The 23,212-nt window shown below is 40.9% G+C and overlaps 1 protein-coding gene across 16 annotated transcripts in view; it reads right to left on the bottom strand.

The window, feature by feature from the left end:
- LOC123993754 (neuroblast differentiation-associated protein AHNAK-like) overlaps positions 1–16,305 on the bottom strand; it is a 45,742-nt gene extending 29,437 nt beyond the window's left edge. For 4 of the 16 annotated variants that reach the window (XM_046296210.1, XM_046296209.1, XM_046296207.1 and 1 more), the window contains exon 1: positions 16,021–16,299. The gene's annotated coding sequence lies outside the window, so the exon portion shown is untranslated. Of the gene's footprint in view, positions 1–16,020 lie in introns of all 16 variants that reach the window. The other 12 variants (XM_046296216.1, XM_046296214.1, XM_046296218.1 and 9 more) reach the window with 7 other exon arrangements.
- Between the last annotated feature and the right edge of the window lie 6,907 nt (positions 16,306–23,212).

The raw sequence follows: 23,212 nt of genomic DNA on the forward strand, positions 1-23,212 counted from the left end.
CCTTCCTAACAATGCAATGAACTTTCACCTCAGAGAGAATTCCTTTAATCAGCTGGAGGGTCACTCCGAAACATTAATAATGAACCTGCCTGGGTGAGAATGAAGTCTTGATGACAAAGAGTACCGATTATGTAAAACACTCCCTTAAATGATGTGTATGCAGCTACTGCTTAGACCATGCTGCATCACAACAAATCTATGTGATGACGTTGAACAACTGATTGGATTTGCAAAAATGTATCAACGTAAGGACATTTAGTATTTTTTTGACCCAAATTGTTTACCTAAATCCAACAACGTGGTTTAAATGTTTAGAAATATTTCACATTAAATTGACGTTAGTGGACAACTCAACCAAATGTAAATTTACATTTACATTACATTTAAGTCATTTAGCAGACGCTCTTATCCAGAGCGACTTACAAATTGGTGCATTCACCTTATGACATCCAGTAGACGTTGAAACTGACGTCTGTGCCCAGCGGGTAATGTGAATTATGTGGCAGACCATACCATAGCAGGCAGCCATACCATAGCAGGCAGCCATACCATAGCAGGCAGCCATACCATCTTAAATATGCACCATAGATCACTCAACACAACAAGATGCACTTCAGGCAGGTCATTCCAGTTTCCCAACTCAATGCAGACTAGTATGTTTGAACGCATATTCCTGGACTATCAAACGTTGCCAAATCAGTCCCATACAAAAACAGTCACAAGGTATTGGCCCTTTACTTATAATGTTCCCCTGGGGAGTCAACACCTTGGCTTGTACACAGACCTCACATACCCAGCTGCTATCTCCCGTAGGCCTGATGTCTGCATGTGGCTGCTAATACGTTTAGCCAAGATTCACTTTCAGTTAAGGTCTATTAACATCTTAGAAACAACTAGCGACTAGTCTTAGGCCAACATAACAGATAGCGTCTCGCTTGAGGTTATAGCGCCTCCAGAACGTATTCCCACACCCATGACTTTTTCCACATTTTGTTGTAGTAGTGGGGAGGACAACACCGACATTTTTCTCGCCCAAGTCATTTTACAGACACAAAAAGATCCCACCTTGTCTAGCGTATTTTGTTTTTTTGTGGATATTTGGAAAGTTTAACTGAAAAATTTCCGTTTCCATCAGGCCTGTCCTTATATATATATTTTTTTTTTATTCGACATGAGTTTTACTCACATAAAAAGGTTGGATGGAAACCAGTATCCCAATACTTTTGGAGCTCACTGTACTAGCACATGTCTGAAGATTCATGACTCATACTTATCTGATTTAAGATTCATAACTCATACTTATCTGATTTAAGATTCATAACTCATACTTATCTGATTTAAGATTCATAACTCATACTTATCTGATTTAAGATTCATGACTCATACTTATCTGATTTAAGATTCATGACTCATACTTATCTGATTTAAGATTCATGACTCATACTTATCTGATTTAAGACTCATGACTCATACTATAAAGTATCTGGAGAATTCTGATTTCCTGAATGATTATGGTCATTTTCAGCACAGCCTTTAAGCTTTGAGACGACTATATTTTCGAAGTTAGAATTGTATAAGCATATGCTAGCCAACTGCTTTGGAATTGATATATATTTAGTTTCAAATAAAACTTTGCCATTTGTCTAGACAGTAAAAGCTGAACTTGGTACGTTATATTAAAAATGCTTTCATTTCGGCCTAGGTCACAATTCCTGTCCACGTTTGAAGATTACTGCTTAGACTGGACGAGGGTACTGTGAAACAAAGAAGAGTCTTTACTCTGGAGCAGCAACAGCAAATGGTGGACTGGATTCCTCACAGACAGGCATGGACCAGTGACAACCTGCCCCATTTTCAAAATTCTTTAAAGACAAGTTGTTTTTTTTGTAACTGTCATTAGTCCGCTGCCTCCTCCTCTGTTCTTGTTTAAAGCTGAACTGTTCAATACCTCCAACAAAAGCACAACAAATAACTGTGTTTACAATCCTAAGAGACTTTATTATTTATTTATTTATTTATTTATTTATCTTCCCTCACCACCAGCAAACAGGTTGTTGTTTTATTTGTTTATTAGAGACACTTTCAGTTGAAAAACAGAACTCAAAGTCAAAGTTATAGTTATAGTAAAGGGTAAAAAATACGAAAAGCTTTCCAGGATTTTGATTGGTTACTTGACAGGCTGAACTAGTTTGAGGATCAAACGCAAACCTTTGATGCCATAGCACAGGTACAGTGTTAACCAATTGGATTTAAGCTTGATTTATAGTTATGTATCACTCCGGTGTTCTGTTTGTGCTTCCTGTTGAAGTTGCAGAAGAGCAGAAACCAAGCAGAAAACAAGCACGTCATAGCTACATGTCGTTGTCTATAGTGACAGGGTCTGGCAACGGCTCCAACCAGTGTTTCTCCCTTAACTGAAGTTGTCATCTTCCTATCCTTACTGCTTTATTGTTGGCGCAGCTAGCTGGTTGGTTATTTCTGCCTGGTACTGAAATAGATAGGTCAGTGGTGATAAACACCAAGCGATACGAGGGTCGGATTGTCACTGTGTTTGCATAGAGAGACTCAGGGTACGGCAGCTGTCTAAACTAGCAGACACCAGAGGCGTTGTATTCATTTGTCTCCTGTCACGAAGGGGAGATCAACAACATATGTGGTAGTAAGGCTGAACCCAATCAGTCGACTGATCTGATTGTTCGGTCGTTAGGGTGTTAGCCCGACCGCCATGCGCCTCCCAGAGTACACAACCTATGCTACACTTGTGAGAAACAAGTTTTGGTATATTTCATTCCATTTAGAGTTTTGTCAATTTAGTCTAGAACTCCTGTCAATGTTGAGTAAGGACATGCACGCATAGAAGTAGGTCTATAGGCTACCTGGCCTGCGTGCAAATGTAGGCATATACATGTGCCCATTTGAGCATCTGATGGTATTTCTGACTGGCTTAACACACCACCACTAATGAGCTGTGGAGCATCTCAAAGTAATGTTTTCTTCACCTCAAACAGTAATAAAAGTCTGTTTTTACATCCCTTGAGAATGATAATAGTTCCTCCATGTATTGGAAAAATATTTCCAGCTCTTTCCCTTTCAATTACCACTCAGCGTGAAAGGGAAAAAATGTCATGCTCTGATCCAATGGAAACGTCATGAAATAGGCCTACCTGATTACTTCTTATCAGTGCTTGACATGGACTGAATTAAGTTCCGGTCACTCATTTTGGGTGCTGGTACTGTATATATTTAGGTGCAGGAGTTCCACAATAACTTTTAGCTAATTCTATCAGAGGAATAGAGCAGAAGAACATTTTAGGTGCTGGTACTCGGGTCCAGTGAGCTCCTGCCCAAGTCAAGCACTGCTTCTTATCGCTTGCGCAAATAGCCTACAGCTGTGTCTGTCCCAAGCTCACTGGCGTGGGAAACTCTGAGGGCCCAGAATATTTTATAAAATGTTGCAAGCTTCAGCCAACACAAGCTAATAGTTGATAAAATGTTCCAAGTTTGTTGCAGACAGGCTGAATATGGTTGAACAGATATTTATTATTATCAGGATATTTTCTACCTGCAGGCTGCAATGTTTTTATTTGTTGGATTTATATTGGCTATTTTTTTACATAGTTGGCAAAAGCAATAGAAGTTACATTTTAGGTTTGCATCAATTTCATTTAGATTTGGATGGAATTTTGATGAACCATGTGAACAACGATTTTGAGAAAATAATAAGTTATTATGAATTAACTTAAACTATTTCACAAAAAAATTGCATATGAAAACCATAACTTGCACACAGATCGGTTGAAATGGTAAGATAAATTGGCATTCCACATGAGAAATGTTACCGACTCCTGGTGTAGCCTAATACCGGCAACTTCAGGAGAGTAACGGCAGAATCTTTTAAAGCCAGTATGAGCAGCAGGAGGAGGATGGTCAGGTTAAAGTTGTTTTTTAAATTCTGGTTATCTAGATCTCTGGCGCCCTCTTGAGGCATTTGTCTTATTTAATCAATCCGTAAGCTTAAAGCATCAGACAAGCTCAATGCATAGAGTTGATTTTATTAAAACACATAGAAAAATAGACGTTGAAAAATGTTGGCCAATCGATTGGTTAAAAGAACAGACGACTTTGTGGGCTCTGTATTCCATTCAAGGAAGCAGATTCAGGTAAGGTTGATCTGATTTGCATTGGTTGTTTTAATGTCTGTTTGGAAACATTTTCTGACTAGATAAATGGATATTGTCAATTGTGCTATTAACATAGGAAAATGTCAACCTTGACTTGCATTGACTTGTTACATGGGCATCACACGTCCAAAACACTATTTACTATTGGTTACACCTATGTGGTAAAGCGAACACCATTAGTTAAAGCAAGGCGACTGGAATAACAATTACAGAAATGTTCTGAGAATTGTGGGGAAACACCTTCACCTATCATAGTACTGTTTTGGGAAACTAGTTCAAGGTCACTGCAAAACGAAGCTGAACAAATCTCAGGTAGGTTAAATCTAGAAAGGAAACAGTGTGGCCCCCAGACTACTGCTGACCATCACCTGCTCAGCAGTACACACAGAGGAGTGATCAGCGCTAGCAAGTTAGCCTAGTGGTTAGCACATTGGACTAGTAACTGGAAGGTTGCAAGATCAAATCCCTGAGGTGACAAGGTCAAAAGCTGTTTATCTTCTCCTGAACAATGCAGTTAACCCACTGTTCCTAGGCTGTCATTGAAAATAAGTATTTGTTCTTAACTGACTTGCCTAGTCAAATAAAAGCTGTGTAGGGCTGGCTTGGGAATTTGACTGACTAGCAATATTGAGTGTACTGTCAAAATGTCTGTGATCTGATGGGCTTTCCCTGTTCTAGTCAGTCAAGCAAATGTATTTATTTCTATGTGCCTAAGATATTTTCACCATGTCAGCGCTAGCTTGTTTGCTATTGGATCGGAGCAACGGGCTAGACTACCTCAGGCAGTGCTCGCTTGCTAAAGGAGCAGCAGGCTAAAGGGCTAGGTGCTGTGCTGTGCTACGAGGCTGGGCCCCACCCTAGCCTCCAGCCCTGTCTCAGCGCTAGCAGTTAGCTTGCTAAGAGATTGGAGCGATAGGCTACAAGGCTGGGCCCCACCCTAGCCTCCAGCCCTGTCTCAGCCCTAGCAGTTAGCTTGCTAAGAGATTGAAGCAACAGGCTACGGGGCTGAGATCCACCATAGCCTCTCAGTTGTAGCTAGATTGCTAAGAGAGCAACCAACGTGCTAGGTAACAGGGCTGGGTGTTGTTCTGTGCTCTAACGGGCTGAGCAGGCCAGGCCCTGGGATGGGTGTTGTGCTGTGCTCTACGGGGCTGAGCAGGCCCCACCCTGCCTCTACCACATTCCTTGATAGAGTTGTCAGGCCAGCTGGAACAGAGCCTAGTCTCTCCTCTCCTGTCTCTCTCTCGCGCAGTGACTAACTCCAAAGAAATGTCCTCCACTCACTCTACCCAGCCTCTTCGTGTGCTGTCTGCCACCCAGAGCATGTCAGCACAGGGTTCAGCCACAAAACAGAATCACTTTCTTCTTTCTTTCTTTTTTTTTCTTTCTTTCTTTCTTTCTTTATTCTGTTGGGTTGTGCAACTACAATCATCATCACTGAATAGATCTCTGTACATGATTGTGCCAAGGAGCCATAGAGACACTCCAGTTTAGTAAATACCTAGTGAGTTAGTCTTGTCTCTGAAAGAGGCAGTGAAAGTGAATGAAACCAGAGAGCAAAGGCTCTGTCAGTCAAGACAACAATAAAGAATAGATTGAATGGTGACTGTGATAAGAACACTAATAAAACAATGAAGTGTGAAACCCTGGTGAGTGAGTGGCAAGATTTGGTTAATGATATATGGGCCCTGGTTAAAAGTAGTGCACTATGAAGGGAATAGGGTGCCATTTGGGATGTATCTCAGGCTAAAGTAGTGCACTATGAAGGGAATAGGGTGCCATTTGGGATATATCTCAGGCTAAAGTAGTGCACTACATAGGGAATAGGGTGCCATTTGGGATGTATCTCAGGCTAAAGTAGTGCACTACATAGGGAATAGGGTGCCATTTGGGATGTATCTCAGGCTAAAGTAGTGCTCAGGCTATTTGGGATGTATCTCAGGCTAAAGTAGTGCACTATGAAGGGAATAGGGTGCCATTTGGGATGTATCTCAGGCTAAAGTAGTGCACTATGAAGGGAATAGGGTGCCATTTGGGATATATCTCAGGCTAAAGTAGTGCACTACATAGGGAATAGGGTGCCATTTGGGATGTATCTCAGGCTAAAGTAGTGCACTACATAGGGAATAGGGTGCCATTTGGGATGTATCTCAGGCTAAAGTAGTGCACTACATAGGGAATAGGGTGCCATTTGGGATGTATCTCAGGCTAAAGTAGTGCACTATGAAGGGAATAGGGTGCCATTTGGGATGCATCCTTAGTTGCGGAATTATTCCAATGTTATCAAACAGAATTTTCTCAATGTTTTCCTCCTTCCTTTATTGTGGGGAGTAGTTGCAATCGAAGGGGTGGACTGATCAGCTGACAAAGCAACATTTGTTACTACTAACTGACCTGACTAGTTTACAGACCAGAGAGAGAAATGGAGAGAGAGAGAGAGAGGTTTTACATAAGCAAAGAGAAACATTTTTAATTTGGCAGAGGAAAATGTGATTATATTCTTCAGTACATGGTACGTAAAACCTCAAAATCAAACAACATAACATTGTTCAATAACTGAACTTGAAATTATTTATTACACTGATTTGCAAGTGGAATATATCCTTTTATAGAAATGATTTACATTTAGTTTCCAACACGCATCAAAATGCACCAACAACTAAGAATAGTATACAAGTATTGTTTCAAAAGAAAAAATAATTATTGTTATTTATATTGTAGGCTGTTGTTGTCTGACCCAAAGTGGCAGGAACACTGTTTATTGCTTGTGTGAATGTCACCAGTGACTAATGGTATTTACAGGCTTATAGCACACCTCCAATTTAATCTTAAAGTGATGGAGCTTTGCAAATCTCCATTTAATACCTGAAGTTCTATTACATTCTATAGTTATTGTTGACCATTAATCATTATAACGTCTTCCAGTGACATGACATATTGATACATAGTGTTTAACACAACCTGTAACCTTTTGACTTTTGCAAATTTCTGCACGTTCTATAGGCTAGCGGTTTTATTTCAGAGTACAAGAACAACTGTGATTGGAAACAAGTGCTGAGAAGGAGGTAAACAAATTACAGTTTAAAAAAACATATGTGAGCCAGAATCTGTTGCCAGCAAGATAACAACCTCAACAAAGCAATATATAAGTCTAAATTAACATTCCTCGCACTGCCACAAATGATATTTAGGCATTCCATTCCAAACAACATGTACGTACAGATGTAGGATCTTAATTTGACCAGTTTCGCACAGCAGGAAAATAATCCTGCAGCAACGGGAAATGTGAATGATTGTGTGGATTATAATTAAATTGACATTTTTGTAGGGGTTGATCAATTATTTTGTTTAGTTAGGGCAAATCGTGTCTGACTTTGTGGAAATTACAACCTTTATAATAATTGTTAAACATTGAATACACTACAAGTTTGTTGGGTGATCAACAGGGTGATCAAATTAAGGGTGATCAAATTAAGATCCTATATCTGTTCACCACATATCAACTCTAGTCAGAGCTGTATAAAGGGAGTTGGAAGGTGAGGGGGGGGGGTTGCACGGTTGCACATATGCAAGGTTGTGTAAGGTTACAGCATGAATACTGTCAAGTTTTTCTATGTTTCTTAGTTGTTATCCTTGTGATAGTGAAACCACTATCACCTAGGATAGGTGTCTGTTAAACACATACTAAATTAAGGCACCATTTGTACTGAGTGACAATTACACACCTTTCAAACCAACTTTCCAGCTGAAATAATACATTTAATAAAAAATATATATCAAATGTCCTAAATCAAAGATATACACAAATAAAACATTATCTGATTCAATTGCTTTAGAAAGGGGCACATGCCAGGGATGTCCCCTCTCCCCCCTCTTGTTTGCACTTGCAATTAAACCACTTGCAGAAGGAATTAAACAAGACCCAAACGTAACAGGCATCAGTATTGGTAAACATGAATATAAACTAAACATATTTGCAGATGATATCCTGATATACCAGACCAATAATGAAAACTCAATGCTTCCCTTGTTAAAAACTATTATCAGAAAAAAATTAGGAATAACTCATGATCGACAGCAATCCTTTAAGTGGACCAGAAAAAATATTAAATACTTAGACGGTTAATAAGTGACAACAAACAACAAATATATAAAGGTAACTTTATCCCATTATTCAACCATATGAAATCAGATCTGACTAAATGGAACAAACCTCCCATATATCTTACAGGTAGAATCTTCAGAATGGCGTCGTCATGGCTCCCAAAGTTTTTTAGATTTATTCTCGGTAATACCAATTACCCTACCGAAGACATTCTTTAAATAACTATACTCGGTCATAACAGACTTTATGTTGTCAAATAAAACTTACAAGAATAAAGAGGAAAGCTTTCATCTTCTTAAGTCAGGGGGTGATTTTAACCTTCTTGATTTGGATTTGTATCAACTTCCCACCCAGGGCTTTTACTTACGACATTTCCAGTACCAGTCAACGTTTTTCCTTTCAAATGGTACCAAGAATATGCTTATCCTTGCTTCAGGGCCTGAGCTACAGGCAGTTAGATTTGGGTATGGAATTTAAAGTAACATACAGAACCAGTGAAAATATGTGGACACACCTACTCATTCAAGGATTTTTTTCTTTATATTTACTATTAGGAATGCATTTCAATTAACAGGTGTGCCTTATGAAAAGTTCATTTGTGGAATTTCTTTCCTTCTTAATGCATTTGAGGCAATCAGTTGTGTTCTGACATGGTAGAGGTGGTATAGAGAATATAGCCCTATTTGATAAAAGACCAAGTCCATATTATGGCAAGAACAGCTCAAATAAGCAAAGAGAAATAACAGTCCATCATTACTTTAAGACATGAAGGTCAGTCAATGCGGAAAATGTCAAGAACTTTTCAAGTTTATTCAAGTGCAGTCGCAAAAACCATCAAGCGCTATGATGAAACTGGCACTCATGAGGCCCTCCACAGGAAAAGAAGACCCAGAGTTACCTCTGCTGCAGGGTAAGGGGGTAAGTTTACTAGCGTTACCTGCACCTCAGATTGCAGCCCAAATAAATTCTTCACAGTGTTCAAGTAACAGACACATCTGAACATCAACTGATCATCCATAAACTATTCCACATGGTAAACTAAAGCCTTCCAAATGGCTCATTCACCCCCCCCCCCACACACACACACACACACACTCCTCCCCCCTCCTCTCCCCTGTAAATATTCCCCAGGTCGTTGCTGTAAATGAAAATGTGTTCTCAGTCAACTTACCTGGTAAAATAAAAATACAAATGTAAAGGCATAGAAATCATAAATGACTTGGTAATAGGAAATTATTTCCATGACAGAATTAAAAAGCAATTTTGGACCAATGTAGATATCTTCAAATACATGCAAATTGAAAGTTTCATATCAAGACATTTCGATCTTCAGGAAACATATTTGAATCTGAAAAAGGATGTTCATATGATAGATAAGCCATACAAAACCTTGCAGAGAGCCTATCCAACTGACAATCTCTTTGAAAAAATATAAACTATTGAAAACAAGACTTAAAAATAACTGATATTGGCACAAGATAGAGGGAATGTTGGAACATAACTAAGAGTTAACAAAAATGTACACATAATTCATTATAAACTGATGTATATAATTTATTACACAAGAGACAAAATTCACAAATTCTACAGCACAATGGCAGAGTCATGCCTTAAGTGTAAAACTAACAATGACTCAATAATCCATGTCTTCTGGGAATCCTATAGTCCAAAAGTTATGGGCAGAGTTTTGCCTTAGTATTAAATGTAGCCATAATGCTGAGCTTAATGCTGGCTTTGGCACTCACTACGCTCTTAAGTTCTTGATGGTTGCTAGGCAGCGCCCATTACTACTATCATCCTGGCAGTTCTAAACTTTGCAAGGCATGTCACTTCACCCATGAAAAAATGTATATATATATATATATATATATAATAATCTTAATTATAACTGGATGGATCCATAAAGAACTGCTTTGGAAATAAAAATCACTGAACGCTGAACATATTGGAATAAAGTATGCTAATGAAATTGAAGGCATCAAATTGCTAGTATGTTCCACTTTTTCAGCTGCATTGAGACAATGTCTGATTTGTATTTTTTCTCAATAAATCTTTGTTTGGATAGTGTTCATGCTAGAATTAGAAACGTTAGCTTAGTTGAGAAACGGCTAGCTTGGTTAGCGGTGTGCGCTAAATAGCGTTTCAATCGGTTACGTCACTTGCTCTGAGACCTTGAAGTAGTGTTTCCCCTTGCTCTGCAAGGGCCGTGGCTTTTGTGGAGCGATGGGTAACGATACTTCGTGGGTGACTGTTGTTGATGTGTGCAGAGGGTCCCTAGTTCGCGCCCGGGTATGGGCGAGGGGATGGTTTAAAATTATACTGTTACATTGATGCTGTTGACCCGGATTACTGGTTGCTGCGGAAAAAGGAGGAAGGTCAAAAGGGGGGTGAGTGTAACGGATGTGAAATGGCTAGCTTAGTTAGCGGTGTGCGCTAAATAGCGTTTCAATCGGTTACGTCACTTGCTCTGAGACCTTGAAGTAGTGTTTCCCCTTGCTCTGCAAGGGCCGCGGCTCTTGTGGAGCGATGGGTAACGATGCTTCGAGGGTGAATGTTGTCGTTGTGTGCAGAAAGTCCCTGGTTCACGCCCGGGTATGGGCGAGGGGACGGTTTAAAATTATACTTTTACACTAGAATTAGAAATGTTAGCTTAGTTGAGGTGACTACTGCTCAGGATCCTCTTGTCTAGTTGGCTCGTTCATTATCACTGATCAGAACATTTTGCCAGCAATGTTGTGTGGCTTTAACAAGTGGATTAGTTTACTCTTCACTCGCAGCCACTTAGAAGCCTAGGCCCGTCTCCCGACCAAAAGACTGTGACTTGTTCTAATCAATCAATGTGGTTTTGTTTCACTGAATGTCCATCTGTATAGTTGTTTAATTCTCTGACTGGGCTAATAAGTGGAGGTGGTATAGCTCATCAATTCATTTTCTCATCTATCACTGATCATAAACATTTAGCATAAACATTTAGCATGTTATAATTAAGCAATAAGCCACCAGGGGGTGTGGTATATGGCCAATATACCACACCCCCTCAATATAACAGCTGAGGGCTGTTCTTAGGCACAAGCAAACACAGAGTGCCTGGACACAGCCCTTAGCCGTGGTATATTGGCCATATATCAGGAACCCCAGAGTTGCCTTATTGCTATTTAAAAACTGGTTACCAACGTAATTAGAGCAGCAAAAATAACTGTTTTGTTGGGGAAAAATATATATTTTATTTTTTATTCTGTTATATTTCATTATATTCATAGCCTACTATAAAATATAAGTGTGTTGACTGTGATTAGGGAGGCCAAAGTGTGTCGTGTCTGTTTAATGAACATTATAACTTTTGATTTAATGTGCATGGCCATGTACTGTAGCATATAGACTGCACAGACCAGTAACATTATAACTATTGATTTAATGTGCATGGCCATGTACTGTAGCATATAGACTGCACAGACCAGTAACATTATAACTATTGATTTAATGTGCATGGCCATGTACTGTAGCATATAGACTGCACAGACCAGTAACATAATAACTATTGATTTAATGTTTAATTAACTCTACTATTCTGAAAATACATTATATTCGTCTTTTAATGTTTCCTAAAACAAATTAATAATGCATTTCTTAGTGATGGTGTATATTCAATAGATTTTTTTTTAAATAAACGTCCAACCACATCCGCCCACATCTACTTCCACTCATAAACGTGCCGCCATGTGCACAAGAGATATAAAAAAGCTTATCGCGGCAAGAATTAAAAAAAATACAAAAAATAGGACTGTATGAATTGGGCTCTAAAAAACACTGCCAGATTATTTTTTTACAGGCGTAGACAGAATCGTAGGAAGGAGGGTGTAGGGAGTGGCTCTCTCTGAAAAATCTGTGTACAATCGCTCTGTCTGAAAGAGGTATTTTGCAATAATTATTATCATGAACATTGCTACATTTCATTATGGCAAAATATGTCCATGAGTCAAGAGATATTTCTTGAGATTTGCTTACAGCTACACAGAGGGGGAGGAGGACCCACCACACTAGTGGAGCTCTAAGCCAACAATTTCACAAGTTGGGATCAACAACGTACTACTGTCCTACTTCTGACGGGTGGACAACTGTTGCTGCTTTAGTGCACCAGTTATGAAATCTAGGTGATAAATAAAATAAAATAGGGTGGGATCAAAATGAGTTAAATGTCTCAATTATCCATAATCAGAACACCCAGGGACCAATCAGACAAAGAGATTAATCGAAGTGTTAAAAGAAAAACTTTGTTTGATGGGAATCAGTCCTCCTCCCATAATCTCTCTCTCTCTCCCTTTCTCCCTCTCTCTCTCCCTCTCTCTGTCCCTCTCTCTGTCTCTCTCTCTGTCCCTCTCTCTGTCTCTCTCCCTTTCTCCCTCTCTCCCTCTCTCTCTCTCCCTTTCTCTGTCTCTCTTTCTCCCTCTCCCTCTCTCTCTCTCTCCCTCTCTCTGTCCCTCTCTCTGTCCCTCTCTCTGTCTCTCTCTCTGTCTCTCTCTCTGTCCCTCTCTCTCTCCCTCTCTCTGTCCCTCTCTGTCTCTCTCTCTGTCTCTCTCTCCCATACGCTCTCCCTCTCTCTGTCTCTCTCTCCCGTACGCTCTCCCTCTCTCTCTCCCTCTCTCTGTCTCTCTCTCTGTCTCTCTCTCCCGTACGCTCTCCCTCTCTCTCTCCCTCTCTCTGTCCCTCTCTCTGTCTCTCTCTCTGTCTCTCTCTCCCGTACGCTCTCCCTCTCTCTGTCTCTCTCTCTGTCTCTCTCTCCCGTACGCTCTCCCTCTCTCTGTCTCTCTCTCTGTCTCTCTCTCCCGTACGCTCTCCCTCTCTCTCTCCCTTTCTCTGTCCCTCTCTCTGTCCCTCTCTCCCGTACGCTCTCACTCTATCTCTCTCTCCCTTTCTACCTCTCTCTCCCGTACGCTCTCCCTCTCTCTCCCGTACTCTCTCCCGTACGCTCTCCCTCTCTCTAACGGTGAAGGTCCTAAACGCCCCTGAATGGGACCGTGAGGAGGAAATGACAAAAGGAAGTGTGCGAGAGTCTGGGCTCTTTCCGTTTCACACTGGCACAGTGAGAATGCCGCTCCTCTCCTCTGCTATCAACAGTTAGCAGGGGGAACGGTATGGCGACAGGTTTGGTGGAGTACAAAGATGAGTGTTCAATGAATTCCATGTCCACTGAATTGACAGATTAAGTTAATAAATAACAAAACCAGGTCTGGGTTTGTCGGGGGGCTGTCAAGACCGGCTCTGAATCTGAAGTTGGCTGTGTAGTAACTTATTGCTGACTTTGTTCCAGTTCAAATTTGACACTTACTATATTCTCTGTTTTGAACAAGTACTACCATGTCAAATGAACTGTTCAAAACACTGAACATGCAGACATAGGCTATACTTTTACATACCATCACAATAAAAAAAAAAGTGAACATTTAAAGGTCCAGTACAGTCAAAAAAATGTGATTTCCTGTGTTTTATATAGTGTCACACTGATGTTGGAATAATACTGTGAAATTGTGAAAGTTATGATAATGCCCTTTTAGTGTAAGAGATGTGTAAGAAATGTTTGAAAATATTGCCTGAAATTTTAGCCTGTTTTGGTGGGATGGAGTTTTCCCTGTCTGTCTGGTGACATCACCGGGTAGTGAATGAGTTAATAGACCAATAAGAATGAGAGTTACAAACCTCTCAGCCAATAACAACTAGTTTAAAGTTTTCCCCTCCCCACTCAGACCACTCCCAGACAGTCCTAGCTAAATTCTTGCTTGAGAAATTGCTCTCTGCTAAGAAGCTATTTTTGTTTATTTTTGATCATTTTAATTTGAAACAATCACTGTAAGGTGATTAATAATATTAATAAAATAATAAAATAATAATAAAAAATTAATATTTACCCAGAAATGATTTGATATTGAGATGTACATTTCTAAGAGTCTGTATTGGACCTTTAAGCATGACTTGACTGACCATACAACCCTTTTGCTCATAGCCGCTGTCATTATCCATCACTTCGACAGGAACAACTGGGAGAACCATTACACTTTTACACTTTTAAGACATTTTCTGTGAGCTCGCTGGCTCTGGTGTCAGCCTGTGGCTAGTGTTCTCTGGGATAGACTTTCCTTTCCCTGCTGCTCTACAGAAGGACGTCGGGCCAGGGTGTGGCAGAAATGGGGAAGGGAGCGATTAAAACATTTGAATTTTCCACCCAACGACACAAAGCATAATGTCCGAGGGATCTAAGTCTCTCCGTCTATAACTCTATCTATGTCTATTGGGATGGAGAAACACACAAAAGGTGGCTGTTTGGTTTTATTGTAAATCTTCAAGGTTAATACACGCCTGAAGTTATAACAACGTAGCTGTTGCTGGTATTCAAATACATTCTGTATCTTTGTTACTTAATGTTCTGAGCTCGAATAAAACACCTCTTTCACTCTGAGATGCAAGAGTCTTGATTATTTTTCCCTTCATTTCCTCAAGCCTGGTTTCAATTAGTAAGTATTTCCAAACCACTACATTCCATTACCATACCCCACCCCCCTCTCTCTCTCTCCCACCCCCTCTCTCTCTCTCGCTCCCCCCCCCTCTCTCTCTCTCTCTCCCCTCCCTCTCCCTCTCCACCCTGGCTAGAATCTCAGGATAAAACGAATCGAGTTAAAACTGCAAGTGAGGAGAAAGTCGCTAAAACTCCATTCATGTGAACACGTTAAAACACACTTAAAACAGATGAAAATCTATATATTTTTTAGCTAAAATGGAAAGTACAGTTTGATTTATCACACACACTGTATACTTATATACTATATTAAAACCTTTACTATATTATACTCTGAAAAGTGTTGTTTTTTGGTGAAGATGGGTTAGAAGATTGTGTTCTAAGATTGCTGTACATGATTGCAGAGTGTGTGTCATTATTTTCTCTCTCCCATGGGTGCGCCTCCCTGAAACAGGGAGTGAGGGAGGAGGGAGGGTGGGAGGGAGTAAGAGGGTAATAGTAACAAAGTAGAACCCACACCCAAAGCCTGAAGCCTATCTTAAAAGGCTTTTTTTTGTGAACTGCCTTTACTGATAGCTGATTTCTTAAAACACTCGACTTGGTAAATTAGAATCAAATAAGGGAGGGAAAAAAATAACATTACTTAGCTTGACAGGTTTTACATCAAAATATTATGCTTGGGAGTTTTCTTTGCGTGCAGGGCGATGTTAGAATGATCAATATCCACGTCGCTGATATGAAGTAACAACTGGACGAGGCTACACATCCTCATGGGGGGGGGGGGTACTTTAAAATTGGGTAGATAAGCATTAAGCACAAAGGAACATAAACCCTCCTGTATGTGACTGGCGTCGCTCCATATACCCCAGTCAGCCTTTATTCTGTGCGCAGTAAAAGAGAGTGAAATAAGAAGTGCGACCCAAGTCTCCGTTAATGTGGGTGGTGACACACACCCACTTCATCTCGTGTTCTACATTACAGAACTTTGAACGAGAAAACAAAGTAACACCGCGGACCACCACCCTTCCTCTCACTTAGTGGGTTAAAGACCGTTATTCTTATTTTCAAAAGCCGTAATATAAAACTAACCTAAAAAAACACGATTGCCACGTCATTTAACAAATGCCTTACAACTTTGTGAGTTTACCAGATAGGATACCATCACCATAATACACTTTTAAAGTAACTCAAATAAGAATTGTGATGACAGAAATTGTTGTTTTTACCTATGAGCAGTTTGAGTTGCAACAACTTTAACACAGCAGCTTGAGCATCTTCAGCAGTGTCCTCTTCTCCTCCTGCGGTCCCAGCAGTCGATAAAAGCACGTAATTCTTCTTCCCAATCAAACCTTATTTCTCTCATTCAAAAAAAACTTTTCTTGCTTTATCAACCCGAGTCTCCCTCCGTGTCCAGGGCGTTTTTCTCTCTCCCCTCCCTTCTCACTCTCTCCCCTTAGAAAGTGCGTTTTACCTTTTTTCTAGTCTGCGTGGCTGTTACTCCGGGCGATTGCAGAATGGTTGGACATGCGAACGGGTAGGGCTACTGGTCGTGGATAGAGGGCGGGAAGGAGGGATATAGGGAGGGAGGTGTCGAAGGGAGTGGCCGTAGTCTCATTTTCTGGCTCTGCCCATCCAATGCAACCTGGAATCAGGGGTAGACATAATATAGTAAATAAAATCCGGGAGACGAATTATGCTGAACAAAAAACGCAACATGCAACAATTTCAAATACCTTACTGAGTTACAGTTAATATAAGGAAATAAGTACATTTACATTAATTAATTAGGCCCTATTCCATGGATTTCAGAACTGGGCAGGGGTGTAGCCATGGGTGGGCCTGGGATAACATTGACCCACCCACTTGGGAGCCAGGCTCACCTACTGGGGTGCAAGGCCCAGCCAATCAGAATGAGTTTTTCCCCACAAAAGGGCTTTATTACAGACATAAATATTCCTCAGTTTCCTCAGCTGTCCTGGTGGCTGGTCTCAGACGATCCTACAGGTGAAGAAGCTGGATGTGGAGGTCCTGGGTTGGCGTGGTTACACTTGGTCTACGGTTTTGAGGCCAGTTGTACGTACTGCCAAATTCTCTAAAACTATGTTGGAGGTGGCTTATGGTAGAGAAATTAACAATAAATTATCTGGCAACAGCTCTGGTGGACAGTCCTGCAGTCAGCATGCCAACTGCACACTCCCTCAAAACATTTGATATCTGTTGCATTGTGGTGTGTGACAAAACTGCAGATTTTAGAGTGGCCTTTTATTGTCCCAGCACAAGGTGCACCTGTGTAATGATCATGCGGTTTAATCAGCTTCTTGATATGCCACACATGTCAGGTGGATGGATTATCTTGGCAAAGGAGAAAGGCTCACTAACATGGATGGAAACAAATTTGTTGATCAAAATTTTAGAAAAAGAAGCTTTTTGTTCATTTTGTATGACATGTTATGTAATACAATTTGTATGATATGTTACGAATTGCAATTCGTACACTACGTTACAAATTTTGAATACCTATGATATGTTACAAATCAAATGCTTTGTTGCTAATGTTAGCTAGGTTAGGGTTAGGGGTTAAGGGTTAGGGGTTATTATTAGTGTTAAAATTAGGGTTAAGGTTAGGGTTACGGTTGGGGTTATGAGTTAGATTAAAGGGTTAAGTTTAGGGGAAGGGTTAGCTAACACGCTAAGAAGTAGAACCGTATCTAAAAACTAGTAGGTTGTTGGAAAGTTGCTAGTCACCGAAAACGCTGAAGTTGTTTTAATGAGATTTGATTACGCGACATTTCAGTTGTTAGACATTCACGTTTTACGCCCACCCATAAGTAACCTTCTGTCTTATGTAACCATACAAAATGTAACATATCATACTAATTTGTGTCGCCGGATTTTGGTGTATTATATTACGTCTAGTCTATGAGACCAGGTTGCCCAAATGCAACAGTCATACACTGCTCCAATGACATGAAATAGAAAACTTTTCTACAACCAGAATATGTGGTTAAAGGGGCAGTCCTTCATGGTCCAGTTCTCCAACATAATACATTTGTAACAGAGTTCTAGAGAGCAGATAAACTCATGTGTCTCAAATATAACTTTTTATCATTCAAATATGACTTTTTATCATAACTCTTGTCTCTTTTTCTTTTGGCGAAACAATCTCTCTTGTTTCTGTATAAACTTTTTAAGTAGTTTTTGTTTGAAGCAATAGGAAAATTGCATTTAAAAAAAAAACTTTATTTAACTAGGCAAGTCAGTTAATTATACATTCTTATTTTCAATGATGGCGTAGAAACAGTGGTTTAACTGCCTTGTTAGAATGGGGTAGAATGACAGATTTTTACCTTGTCAGCTCAGGGGACCTCATCTTGCAACATTCCGGTTACTAGTCCAACACTCTAACCACTAGGCTACCTGCCTCCCCAATAAAGTCAAACAATATAGTCCTAACCTATTTATTAACAACACATACAGTTGAAAGGTTCTCATTTTGTGTTGGGAGCTTTGGTTGAAAGTCAGCAGGGACAGTTGCATTGCTTTGAATGATTGTCCAACTTTGTGCTCTCAGATTCAAGAGATCCATTCAAAACTCCAAACAACCCTTTGTTATGATCAGGGCTGGGTAGGTGACTTTCTAAATGTAAACAGTTACTAGTTACCTGTCCAAAATTGTAATCAATAACAAAACTTAAGAGGCATTATAATTTAACCAGGTAAGTCAGTTAAGAATTTTTACATTTTATTTACAATGACATCGTACACCAGCCAAAACCCAGATAACTGTGCACCGCCCTATGGGACTCACAATCACTTCCGGATGTCACACAGCCAGGATTCAAACTAGGATCTGTAATGATGCCTCAAGCATTGATGAACTGTAGCCTTTGACCACTGCACCACTCAGGAAGAAGACAAATGTCAATCTTACCAATTGAATGACATCTATTGCAGGACAAATCAATGGACAGGTAAACTAGTAACTGTAACGAATTAAATTTAGAACGTAGCCTATCCACCCCTGATGATATAACAAAGGAGTTGTTTCAAGTTTTGTATTGATCTCTTGAATGTTTTAGAAAGTTGGATGTCAAGATGTCTTTGTTATTATGTGTCATAAGTGACCCAGATTGTGACCCATATATTGCGCCAGTCCTGGTCAAGAGCAGTGCCCTATAAAAAGAATAGTAGGGTACCACTTAGACCCATAGGGTTGCGGTTGGCCTAGCGGTTAGCGTGTTGGGGCAAGTAACCCATACGTAGAATGTATGCACACATGACTGTAAGTCGCTTTGGATAAAAGCGTCTGCTAAATGGCATATATTATATTATTATATTAACCGGTAGGTCGCTGGTTTGAGTACCTCAGCTGACATACAGTAGTAGGTGAAAAATCTGTCCTTGGGCAAGGCACTCAAACCTGAATCTGCATTCCAGCTGTGTCACCCAATACTGTTATTCATACCAGAGCAAATGCTACACGGTATAATTTCACTCTGGTTGTGGTAGCTGCACCGCTTGCTCATTTTCAGTGCTCGTCTCACGGCAGCAAGACAAAGCATTATACATATCATCTTTGTTAACAGCAATTAACTTAAATAGGGGAAAACTTCTCAAATGGCACCCTATTCCCTATGTAGTGCACGACTTTTGACCAGAGGCCCAAATACATAGGCAATAGGGTGGCATTTGGGACATAGACATGCAGGGCGTTGTCTAACTTGGTTCCAGGTAGGCTACTCTTTCAGCAGTTATTGTCCTGACCTGAATACACAGGAGAAGTAGACACGGTGAGAAGGTTGTTCTATCAAAAAGGTTATATTTTGTTTTTCATGTGAGGCAGAATATGTCCAGTGAGTATAGAAAGTCCCCTTTCAAAATGTTTGTCTCATGTTACACAACCTGAAATGACAACACATGAAATTGGACTTCTTCCAGCTTAATTTACACACAATATCCAAGTGAGAAGGGAAAAATAAATAATAATAATTAAAAGTAAAACAGTAAGGACTCCCGGGTGGCGCAGTGGTTAAGGGTGCTGTACTCCAGCGCCAGCTGTGCCACCAGAGACTCTGGGTTCGCGCCCAGGCTCTGTCGTAACTGGCCACGACCGGGAGGTCTGTGGGGCGATGCACAATTGGCCTGGTGTTGTCCAGGTTAGGCAGGGTTTGGCCGGTAGGGATGTCCTTGTCTCATTGTGCACCAGTGACTCCTGTGGCGGGCTGGGCGCAGTGCTCGCTAACCAAGGTCACCAGGTGCACCGTGTTTCCTCCGACACATTGGTGCTTCTGGGTTGGATGCGCGCTGTGTTAAGAAGCAGTGCGGCTTGGTTGGGTTGTGTATCGGAGAGGATGCATGACTTTCAACCTTTGTCTCTCCTGAGCCTGAAGGGGAGGTTTAGCGATGAGACATGATAGTAGCTACTAACAATTGGGGAGAAAAGGGGGTAAAAGAAGAAAGTAAAACAGTAAAATACCCTATTTGGAGAAGTGAACACCCCCCTGCGTTAACACCCCCTTCTGCTTCAATTACAGCCATGAGTCTCTTCGAATACATCTCTACTAACTCTGCACTCCTAGACTATGCAATATTTGCCCATTCTTGAGTTTGACTTTATTTTTACAGGGACTGTGCACATTAATCAACGTTTCAGTAAAAGTGCCTGTTTTAGCCAGCCAGTTCATTTTCAGCCGAAGTCCCTGGGCAGGTTATTAAAAACAATTACAATATAGACAGTAGCAACATAGGACAAGCAAGACGTAGCATACAGACAGAGCAACATAGGACAAGCAAGACGTAGCATACAGACAGAGCAACATAGGACAAAAAGCAGCAAGACAAAATTCATAAAAGCAACAAAGTGTTTCCACACCTCACAAGTTACAGACAACAGACAACATGGAAAGCGGCAACACACAGCTAGGGACCATGTTCAAAAATCTGATTGACCTTTAGCCATGATTTCATGCATTTTGTGAAAGTGTGATATGTGGTGCAGTTATGTGTGTCTGATGGCAGTGTATTCCAGACAGGGGAAGCTCTCACAGAGAATGCAGATTTACTAAAGGTGCTTTTCCTTAGGGGAACTATACAGTCACCTTTCATGGCAGACCTTGTGGATCTGCTGCCATATGTCTGGGTTTTCTGTTTAACAAAAATACTGAATGGAGGGGGAGGAGCCAGGCCATTTAGGATCTTGAATACAAGACATGCGTCGGTGTATTGCACAAGATTTTCCCAACTCAGGAGCTCATGCTTTCTGAGGATGTAACAGTGATGATGGCTATTGGGCTTCCTATCAAGCACTTTGAGAGCCTGTTTGTAGACAGACTGAATAGGTCTTAATGTTGTACAGCAAGCTTGGGCCCAACTAGTCAAGCAGTATGTTAAGTGGGGGAGTATCATAGATTTGAAGTACATTTGAAGTACTACCTCTGTAGTCAAACAATTTCGTATAAATCAGAAATTAGCTAGGTTGAATTTGGTTATTTCAATTACCTTTTTCACATGCTTTTTAAAAAAGAGGTTGGAATCAAGTATGATGCCAAGGTACTTAAAATCAGATACCACCTGGAGCTTCTCCCCTGACACATAGACATCTGGCTCAGTAGCATCTGTTGCCCTCTTTGTGAAGAACATGCAAACAGTTTTTTTCACATTGAGATGCAAACACGAGTCACTGAGCCACTTTGTAACCTGAACCATTACAGTAGTGAGTTCTTGTGCAGCTTGTTGTTTGCTCTTTGCATGCACATATATCACTGTATCATCTGCATACATTTGAACTTCAGACCCAGTACAGACAGAAGGCAGATCATTAATGTACAGGCTGAACAGGAGGGGCCCCAGTATTGACCCTTGGGGCACGCCCACATCATAGCTAAGAGTGACGCCCACATCATAGCTAAGAGTGGGCGACAGCTCATTGCTCATTCTGACACACTGAGTTCTGCCTTTAAGGTATGATTTCATCCATCTCAAGGCATCAGGGGAAAAGTTGAACTTGGACAATTTTGTGGTGATAATCTTGGTTAACAGTATCAAACGCCTTCCTTAGGTCCAGAAACACAGCCCCAACAACGCCACATTTGTCCATCCTGGACTTGGCATTTTCCAGAAGAAAGCAGTTGGCCATTTCTGTGGAGTGTTTCGCTCTGAAGCCAAACTGCATGGAATGTAATGTGAAGGGGCTGTTGTTGAGGTGGGCAATCAGTTGTTCTGCTACACACTTTTCAACAACCTTTGACACCACAGGTATTATACTAATGGGCCTGTAGTTACTCACGTCAGCAGGGTCGCCTGATTTAAAGATGGCCGTTATTATGGCCAACTTCCATACCCTTGGAAACACCCCGAGACCAATAGATGTGTTGGTGACCTTAGTAATGGGGCCAATGAGTGACTCTGTAGTTTTTAAGAAAGGTAGAGTCCAGCCCAAACACATATTTGGCTTTAGAGTTCTTTAGTGAGCTAATCACCTTGTTCACCTTTGACTCAGAAACCTCCCTTATGATAAAGACAGGTTGAGCATCATTTACTAGCACTGAGCCCAAGAAACCAGTGGAGGGGTTCTGTGTCAGTATCCTGACAGAGTCAATAAAGTAGGAATTGAAGGCTATTGCCATTTCGACTGCATCCTGTGTTAGATTGTTATCATCTTCCCATTTTCAACTTCCTGGCAGAGGGCTGCAGGTTCTCTTCAAGAATCTGTCAGTATTTTTGCACTGTCCATTTACCTTTCTATCCTGACAAACGCTCCAGTCCCTGCTGAAGAGAAACACCCCCACAACAGGATGCTGCCACCACCGTGCTTTACTGTAGGTGTGGTGTTCTCTACTGTAGGTGTGGTGTTCTTTACTGTAGGCGTAGTGTTCTCTACTGTAGGCGTGGTGTTCTTTATTGTAGGCGTGGTGTTCTTTATTGTAGGCATGTGCTCTTTACTGTAGGCGTGGTGTTCTTTACTGTAGGCGTGGTGTTCTCTACTGTAGGCGTGGTGTTCTTTATTGTAGGTGTGGTGTTCTCTACTGTAGGCGTGGTGTTCTTTATTGTAGGCGTGGTGTTCTCTACTGTAGGCGTGGTGTTCTTTACTGTAGACGTGGTGTTCTTTACTGTAGACGTGGTGTTCTCTACTGTAGGCGTGGTGTTCTTTACTGTAGACGTGGTGTTCTTTACTGTAGACGTGGTGTTCTCTACTGTAGGCGTGGTGTTCTCTACTGTAGGCGTGGTGTTCTTTACTGTAGGCGTGGTGTTCTCTACTGTAGGCGTGGTGTTCTCTACTGTAGGCGTGGTGTTCTTTACTGTAGGCGTGGTGTTCTCTACTGTAGACGTGGTGTTCTTTACTGTAGGCGTGGTGTTCTTTATTGTAGACGTGGTGTTCTTTATTGTAGACGTGGTGTTCTCTACTGTAGACGTGGTGTT

This window comes from Oncorhynchus gorbuscha, linkage group LG13, assembly GCF_021184085.1.
Source record: "Oncorhynchus gorbuscha isolate QuinsamMale2020 ecotype Even-year linkage group LG13, OgorEven_v1.0, whole genome shotgun sequence".
NCBI lineage: Eukaryota > Metazoa > Chordata > Actinopteri > Salmoniformes > Salmonidae > Oncorhynchus > Oncorhynchus gorbuscha.